The sequence below is a fragment of the Bos mutus genome, chromosome 5 (genome assembly GCF_027580195.1).
Source record: "Bos mutus isolate GX-2022 chromosome 5, NWIPB_WYAK_1.1, whole genome shotgun sequence".
NCBI classification, from domain to species: domain Eukaryota; kingdom Metazoa; phylum Chordata; class Mammalia; order Artiodactyla; family Bovidae; genus Bos; species Bos mutus.
The window spans coordinates 8,179,115-8,187,491 of NC_091621.1; the positions used below are offsets into that span (position 1 = coordinate 8,179,115).

At 41.6% G+C, this 8,377-nt stretch overlaps 1 pseudogene; it reads left to right on the plus strand.

Annotated features, from left to right (window-relative positions):
* Window positions 1-6,402: 6,402 nt before the first annotated feature.
* LOC102271720 (T-complex protein 1 subunit epsilon pseudogene) lies at window positions 6,403-8,012 on the plus strand (annotated as a pseudogene).
* The last annotated feature ends 365 nt before the right edge of the window (window positions 8,013-8,377 follow it).

Here is an 8,377-nt window from a genome sequence, read left to right on the forward strand (position 1 = left end):
CATTTCCTACACCAGGGGATCTTCCTGACCCAGGCTTCAAAACCAAGTCTTCTGCATCTCCTACATTGGCAGGCAGATTCTTTACCACTGAGCCACCCGAAAAGCCAAATGTTTTCTATACATTATTTTATTTCATCTCACAATAATTCTATAAGGTAGGTATTACTACTAGCCACATTTTCCAAACAAGGAAATTGACACTCAAAGAGATTAAGTAACTCATTTAAATCTTTCCAGCAAGAAAGCAGCAGGGCCAGTATCTGAACAGAAGCAGCCTGACGGCACAGACCTCTTAATGTCTATGCCATTTAATCATTCCAAGGGTCTGGTAGATTCAAACCTCTGGTTTAATAATGAAAAAAGGTACATTTAGGAAGGACTTTTTGGGTCTCTACTTTCTGGATGAATGGTGCCTACATTAGTTCAAATAGGTTGTGCTATTGTAACAAACAGTCCCCAAGTCTCAATGTCTTATAACAAAATTTAATTTCTCACTCATGCTATAAGAAGTCAGTAATGAATTTGGTGGGGCTTCCCTCGTGGCTCAGATGGTAAAAGAATCCGCCCACAATGTGGGACTCAGGTTTGATCCCTGCGTCAGGAAGATCCCCTGGAGAAGGGAATGACTACCCACTCCAGTATTCTTGCCTGGAGAATTTCATGGACACAGGAGCCTCGAGGGCTACAGTCCCTGGGAACACAAATAATTGGACATGACTGAGCGTCTAACACATACACACACAAACATACAAACAATGAATTTGGCATCACATGATCTTCACACAGGACTCAGACTGGCAGACCCTCACCATCTGAAATAGTGTTGGTCATTATGGCTGGAGAATGGGAAGATAGCGACTCATGCACTGGCCATACAAGCTTTTATCTGAAGATGATGGCTCAGTGTAAAAGAATCTGCCTGCCAAAGCAGGAGATGCAGGAGACATGGATTCAGTTACTGGGTGGGGAAGATCCCCTGGAGGAGGAAATGGCAACCCAACTCCAACATTCTTACCTGGATAATCCCATGGACAGGGGAACCTCGTGGGTTACAGACCATGGGATCGCAGAGACACAACTGAGCAACTGAGCGCCCACACACACTGTTCATCAATTCTGCTCACATTTCTTTGGCTGAAGCAAGTTACATGGCCACATATAATTTTAAAGATGTGGATCAATGCAGTCTAATTATATGGGTTGATTGTTCTTATATGGCACAAGAGCACTGCCTGGAAATATTGAGGCATAGTCCTAATGACTACCATAGTACCAAATTCACGAAACTGCCCTGTGAACTTACTTCACTCTTATTGTGTTAACCAGTCTTGATTCTGTAATTTACATTTGTTGTACTTTGAATTTATTTGTGTATGTTATGAACAAGTTTAATTCCAAATTATATACAACTACCAGTGCTCTTCTAGAACACTAACTATATTTTCCCTCAAGCACAAAACTACACAGGTAACATTTCATACCAGAGTAATAAAAATAAGATTTGAATAAAACCAAATAAAATCTATATTCCAATTATAATCATCCTCCATATCTGTAGGTTCCACCTCCATGGATTAAGTCAACTGCAGATCGGAAACATTCCCCTCCAAATTCCAGAAATTTCCAAAAAGCAAAACTTGAATTTGCCACACATAGGCAACTATTTACATAACAATTTAAATTGAATTTATAACTATTTATACAGTATTTATATCTTATTAGGTATTATAAGTAATCTAGAGATGATTTAAAGTGTATGAGGATTATATGTAGATTGTATGCAAATATTATGCCATTTTATACAAGGGACTTGAGCATCTGCAGATTTTAGTGGGGAAAGTGGAGGTCCTGAAACCATCCCCTACAGACACCAGAGGATGACTGGAATAAACAGAAAATTTGAGAATTTATGACATGAGATAATATGTGCAAAAATTCTAAACATTGCCTGGCACAAAATAAGTACTCAATAATCATTAGCTTCCTTAAACATATCAGACTTCAATTAATTTTTCTTCAGGAGATACATCTACTTCAGTATCCACTGAAGACTCCTGAAGGCTCAGTGCTTCTGGCTCTAATGCTGATTACTAGATACCAGTACCATTCTCTGGAGAAGGCAATGGCACCCCACTCCAGTACTCTTGCCTGGAAAATCCCATGGGCGGAGGAGCCTGGTAGGCTGCAGTCCATGGGGTCGCTAAGAGTCAGACAGGACTGAGCGACTTCACTTTCACTTTTTCTCTTTCATGCACTGGAGATGGAAATGGCAACCCACTCCAGTGTTCTTGCCTGGAGAATCCCAGGGGCAGGAGAGCCTGGTGGGCTGATGTCTATGGGGTCACACAGAGTCGGACACGACTGAAGTAACTTAGCAGCAGCAGCAGTACCATTCTCAGTCACTCAGTCATGTCCGACTCTTTGCAACCCCATGAACTATAACCCTCTAAACTCCTCTGTCCATGGGATTTCCAGGCAAGAATACTGAAATGGGTTGCCATTTCCTACTCCAGACTAGACACTGGGCATACTAATAAATTAAAAGATAAAAATGAATGATCTTGAGCAATGTTGTCCCAAAGCTCTTATTCTCAAAGGGAGAAAATGTTGAAGAGAAGTTAGATCTCTGGGCCACGTTGTTTTCACTTGAGCTCAATCTCCTAAACCATAGCTCTTTCTAATTATCCAGAACAGTTTTCAAATGTTTCTGACATATGCTGGTCATCATCACCACCCTCTTTGACATGCAATTACGTATTAGTGCAGATGGCTGGAGGTAAAAGCAGGTGGAGGACAATAGAGGTTATTTTCACAGGAAAGAAGAGCAAAGCTATACTCGGCACAATGGAATTTTCCTATTAACTGCTGGGAAGAGAAATATGGGTGTTCACAGGCAAAACAGAAAACTCTGCATAAAACTGAACCATGGAAATCAGAAACGTAGATCTTGAGGGAAACCCATGGTATGAGAGCAATTCTCTCTGAGAATTTGGAAAACAAACAAGGGCAGTGCCAATCGCATAATTCTGCTCATCCTTTTTCTGATTAAACCCGGGGTCAAAGGAATGCCAGCCTACTAGAAGAAAGAGCAGATTTTTTTTTACTGCTCTCACCCATGAAGAAGACACCGTGGTGATAGAAGAGCTCCCCAACTTTCCTCTACCTTACTTGACCCCAGATATGAATACCTCCAACTGAAACCTTGCTTCTTCATTTTGCAATATGAAGAAGTGCTTGCTGGGGGAACTTTCTAGCCGGATACCCTTGAATGCACTTCCTGATGAAGTGGGAGATGTGCCAGCTGCCACTACAGATGCTGAAAGCCCTGGGAACAAGTAAAGCTGATTGTAATAATATGTTGCATGAGGCTGAAGGCGCTATGGTGGTGGAGAGCCCCAGTTCAGGGGTAGGCACCTTCCAGCTAAACAAAGGCCAAGGCAAAATTTGGCCCTTTACTCTAGCAAAACTATTATGATATCTTGCTACTATATTACAAGGCACATGAGGGCTACAGACTATCCCTCAAAAAGAAAAAAAAAAAGATAGTAGCATCAGGGGAAACTGAAAGTTTCTTGTTCCTAGAGATGCTGATTGGCAATAGAAGCTATATAGCTGTGATTTCAGAAACATGGAGAAGGCTGTCAACCAAGAAATATATTACTTTATTACTTGCAAATTCTTTAATTTCCATTATTACAGATGCATTTCTTCAATCTGTTTTGCTCTTTTGTTTAAAAAAAATTCAGGCTGTAATAAATTAGCATCAAATCATTTATACCTTCTTATGAATTAATTCCGGAGAAGGCAATGGCACCCCACTCCAGTACTCTTGTATGGAAAATCCCATGGACGGAGGAGCCTAGAGGGCTGCAGTCCATGGGGTCGCTGAGGGTCAGACACGACTGAGCGACTTCACTTTCACTTTTCACTTTTCACTTTCATGCATTGGAGAAGGAAATGGCAACCCGCTCCAGTGTTCTTGCCTGGAGAATCCCAGGGACGGGGGAGTCTGGTGGGCTGTAGTCTATAGGGTCACACAGAGTCGGACACAACTGAAGTGACTTAGCAGCAGCAGCATGAATTAATTCATGTATTAGAATCTTATCCCAGAGATTCATCAACACCTTCTAGTAACAAAATGGGAGGAGAAAGAAAAATAAAAGGATGCTCCGTGTCTGAGGGGAGATTTATAGCATAAGGAACAGATCACTTTAGACTTAAAAATCAGAGGTTGAGAGGCAGGTTTCTGGAAATAAAACAGGAAGAAGAAAACAGATGAGAAAGGCAAAAGCAAGCAACATTAAGTTTTATTCTTTCACTTGAATGTTTTTGTTTCAATAAATTGATTAATTGAGCCATTTGCAAAAATGAGATTTTTGATGGTTAAGGTATCTTTCAGTTCAAAGATGAAGTACTAAAAGCTAGCATTGTTTTATGCCTTTCATTGTTTGTAACTGCCTTTTCACTGCCTAAAAAACCACCTGGAATATGGCAGATAATAAATTTTTTCATGAATGAATAAGTGAATGAATGAATAAAGCTAAAACTTCAAACCCAGATAAATAGTATTTCTTTCAAAGTTATTGCCTGGAAGACTGTGTACTTATTCCGATCATCTCCTTATTGACCCAGACATATTTAAACACCATTCTGAGAATTGCCAAAGCAAATGACAAAGTCATTTTAAAATCATCAGTGGAATCAAGTCATCTCCCTCTGGTGAAATATTCAGTTTTTGGGTTTTTTTTTTAACTTTGTTATAAGTACCACAGCAGATGAATTTCCAAGTTGGTTCTATTTTTCAATCAAAAATGAGACATAATTCTATGAAAAAGTTAGGTTGACTTTCTTGTGTGGCAAAAGCAAATCTAAAAGGGAGCCCCAATCACTCCAAGAAAGTTTTAAGCAATGGTGGCTTTATTGGCCCAATTGGCTAGCCCTCCCACCTAGCTCCTTTGAAAGATAAGACTTATTTAAGACCTAAATTTTGATCTAGTTTCTATTAAACAAACAAATGAGAAAATAAAAATTGTATTCAAGTCACACTCTGTTAACTTCTGTTATTCATTATGCACATCAGAAAAAAAGATAGTATTTTAAAAATCTCTTTCAGGGTAGGGCTTCCCCAGTGGCTCATCAGTAAAGAATCCACCTGCAATGCAGGAGAAGCGGATTTGATCCCTGGGTTGGGAAGATCCTCTGGAAAAGGAAATGGCAACCACTTCAGTATTCTTGCCTGAAAAATGTCTTGGACAGAGGAGCCTGGTGGGCTATAGTCCAATGGGTCACAAAGACTTGGACACAACTCAGCAACTAAGCACAGCATAATGATTATATGTATACAGTAAGGACTCCCACATAGACATCTCCAACTCTGACCTATCTCCTAAGCTCTAAGATTTACACTTTCAACTATCTATTAGACCCCACATGTGTGCTAAGTCACTTCAGTTGTGTCTGACTCTTTGTAACCCCATGAACTATAGCCTGCCAGGCTCCTCTGTCCATGGGATTCTCCAGGCAAGAATACTGGAGTGGGTTGCCATTTCCTTCTCCAATTAGACCCCACACTTGTATGTATAATACCTATGTCAAACTCAACATGTCTTAAAAAAAAAAAGGTTTGCATTCCTTAGTATTTCCTATCTGTTTTTGCCTATTAGTCTAATCTCCTCAACTAATATGACCTTTTAAAAATGTGATCCAGCCCATGTGAACCCTCCATGACCTACCATCACCTTAAAATTTAAATCTTGTTGCCATGGGGTACAGTCCTCTGACCTCGCCTCTGTGTCATCTCAGCTCCAATAAGTCTACCCTTTACTCACTCTCCTCCAACCCCTCTGCCCCACCTGCTTTTCCTAGAACCACTAAGCTCATCATTGACTCAGCCCCTTACACTTTCTCTTCCTTATGCCTAAAATTCCCTTCCCATACCTTCACATGTCGGATTCCTTCTCACCATCAGGACCCTGTTCAGTGTCATCTTCTGAAAAAGATACATTCTAATCTATCTAAAAGTTCCCCACTCAAGTCACTCTGACCCCCAACTGTGTTTTATTTTATTCATAGGACTAATCATATCTGAAATCATTACTTTATTGTTTGTTTTTTGTCAATTCCCCTACATCTAGAATGTCAGGGACATGAGGGTAGACATTTTGCTTAACTTATTTACTCTAAGAGTTCAGAACAGCACTTAGCACATAGCCTTTGACTATGTGGATCATAACAAACTGTGGAAAATTCTTAAAGGGATGAGAATACCAGATCTCCTTACCTGCCTCCTGAGAAACCTGTATGCAGATCAAGAAGCAACAGATAGCCCTGAAGAGGAAGGTGGGCTCTGGGTTCTGGCATGGTCTCTGCCAGTTGAGGGAGAGTAACTCTTGCTACTGCATCATGGGGTCCGTGGGGACCCTTGACTTTGACAAATATGGCAGTCCTTTCCTCATCATCAAGGATCAGGACTGCAAGTCTCATCTTATGGTACTTGAGGCCCTCAAATCTCATATAATGGCAGCAAAAGCTGTCATTTCAAATACAATGAAAACATCACTTGGACCAAATGGGCTTGATAAGACGTTGGTGAATAAGTATGGCAACGTGACTATGACCAATGGTAGTGCCACCCTCTTAAGCATGATGGATGTTGACCATCAGATCACCAAGCTGATGGCTGAACTGTCCAAATCACAGGATGATGAGATTGGAGATAGAACCACAGGAGTGGTTGTCCTTTGGAAAAGGCTGAGCAGCTGCTGGACCTCCGTATTCACCCAATCAGGATCACCGACGGCCAAGAGCAGGTCACCCGCATCACTATTGAACACCTGGACAAGATCAGCAACAGTGTCCTCGACAACATGAAGAACACCAAGCCCCTGATCCAGACAGTGAAGACCACGCTCCAAAGTAATTAACAGCTGTCACTGACAAATGGCCTAGATCACTGTGAATGCCATTCTCACCGTGGCCAACATGCAGCGCAGAGACATTGACTTCCAGCTCATCAAGGTAGAAGGCAAGGTGGGTGGGTGGCTGAAGGACACCAAGCTGATCAAGGGCTTTATCGTGGACAAGGACTTCAGTCACCCGCAGAAGACCAGGCAAGTGGAAGATGCTAAGGTTGCAATCCTCACATGTTCATTTGAGCCACCGAAACCAAAGATGAAGTATAAGGTGGATGTGACATCTGTGGAAGATTTTAAAGCCCTTCAGAAGTACGAAAAGGAGAAGTTTGAAGAGATGATCCAGCACATTAAAGAAACTGGTGCTAACCTAGCTATTTGCCAGTGGGGCTTTGATGATGAAGCCAATCATTTACTTCTCCAGAATAATCTGTCAGCGGTTCACTAGGTTGGAGGATCTGAAACTGAGTTGATCGCCATTGCCACAGGTGGCCACATCATCCCTAGGTTCTCAGAGCTCATAGCTGAGAAGCTGGGCTTTGCAGATCCTGTGAAAGAGATCTCATTTGGGACCACCAAAGACAAGATGCTGGTCATTGAGCAGTGTAAGAACTTCAGAGCCGTCACCATTTTCATCAGAGGAGGAAATAAGATGATCATCAAGGAGGCCAAGCGTTCCCGTCATGACGCTCTGTGTGTAATCTGCAACCTCATCGGGACAACCGCATGGTGTATTGCAGGGGTGCTACCGAGATCGCTTGTGCCCTGGTGGTCAGCCAGGAGGCCGACCAGTGCCCGGCCCTGGAGCAGTACCCATGCACGCCTTTGCCAAGGGACTGGTGGGCATCCCCATGGAGCTCGTGGAGAACAGAGGCATGAAGCCCATCCAGACCACGACTGAGGTCCGGACCAGACACGTGAAGGAGGTGAACCCCGCCCTCGGGGATTGGCTGTCTGCACAAGGGAACCAATAATATGAAACATCAACATGTCATAGAAACCTTGATCGGCAAAAAGCAGCAGATCTCTCTTGTAACACAAATGGTTAGAATGACTTTGAAGATTGACAACATCCATAAGCCTGGAGAATCTGAACAGTAAAGACAGAATTTAGAATAAAATGAGGAGTAAGATCCACTACTGTGATTAAATAAATGGGTGTCTTGGGCTGCATCTACAGCTATTTATTGTTAACCTGTATCAGACACTGTGACAACAGTAGCTGTTTGGTAACCATAGTTTCATTTGTTCAAAGACATGAAATTATAGAGGTATGATCTCACAAGGTTTTGTATTTGTTGTATTAAAGGGAACACTTTAAACAACCTTTATATTCTGCTCAAGTTAACAAACATTCACTATAACATTCATTAAATGCCTTAATTGAAGGGGTTTGAGTTGATTTTTTTTAATAAGATGTAGAACCTGTTTTTATCAGCTTTAAATGTTCAGTTTGTTCTCAAGAT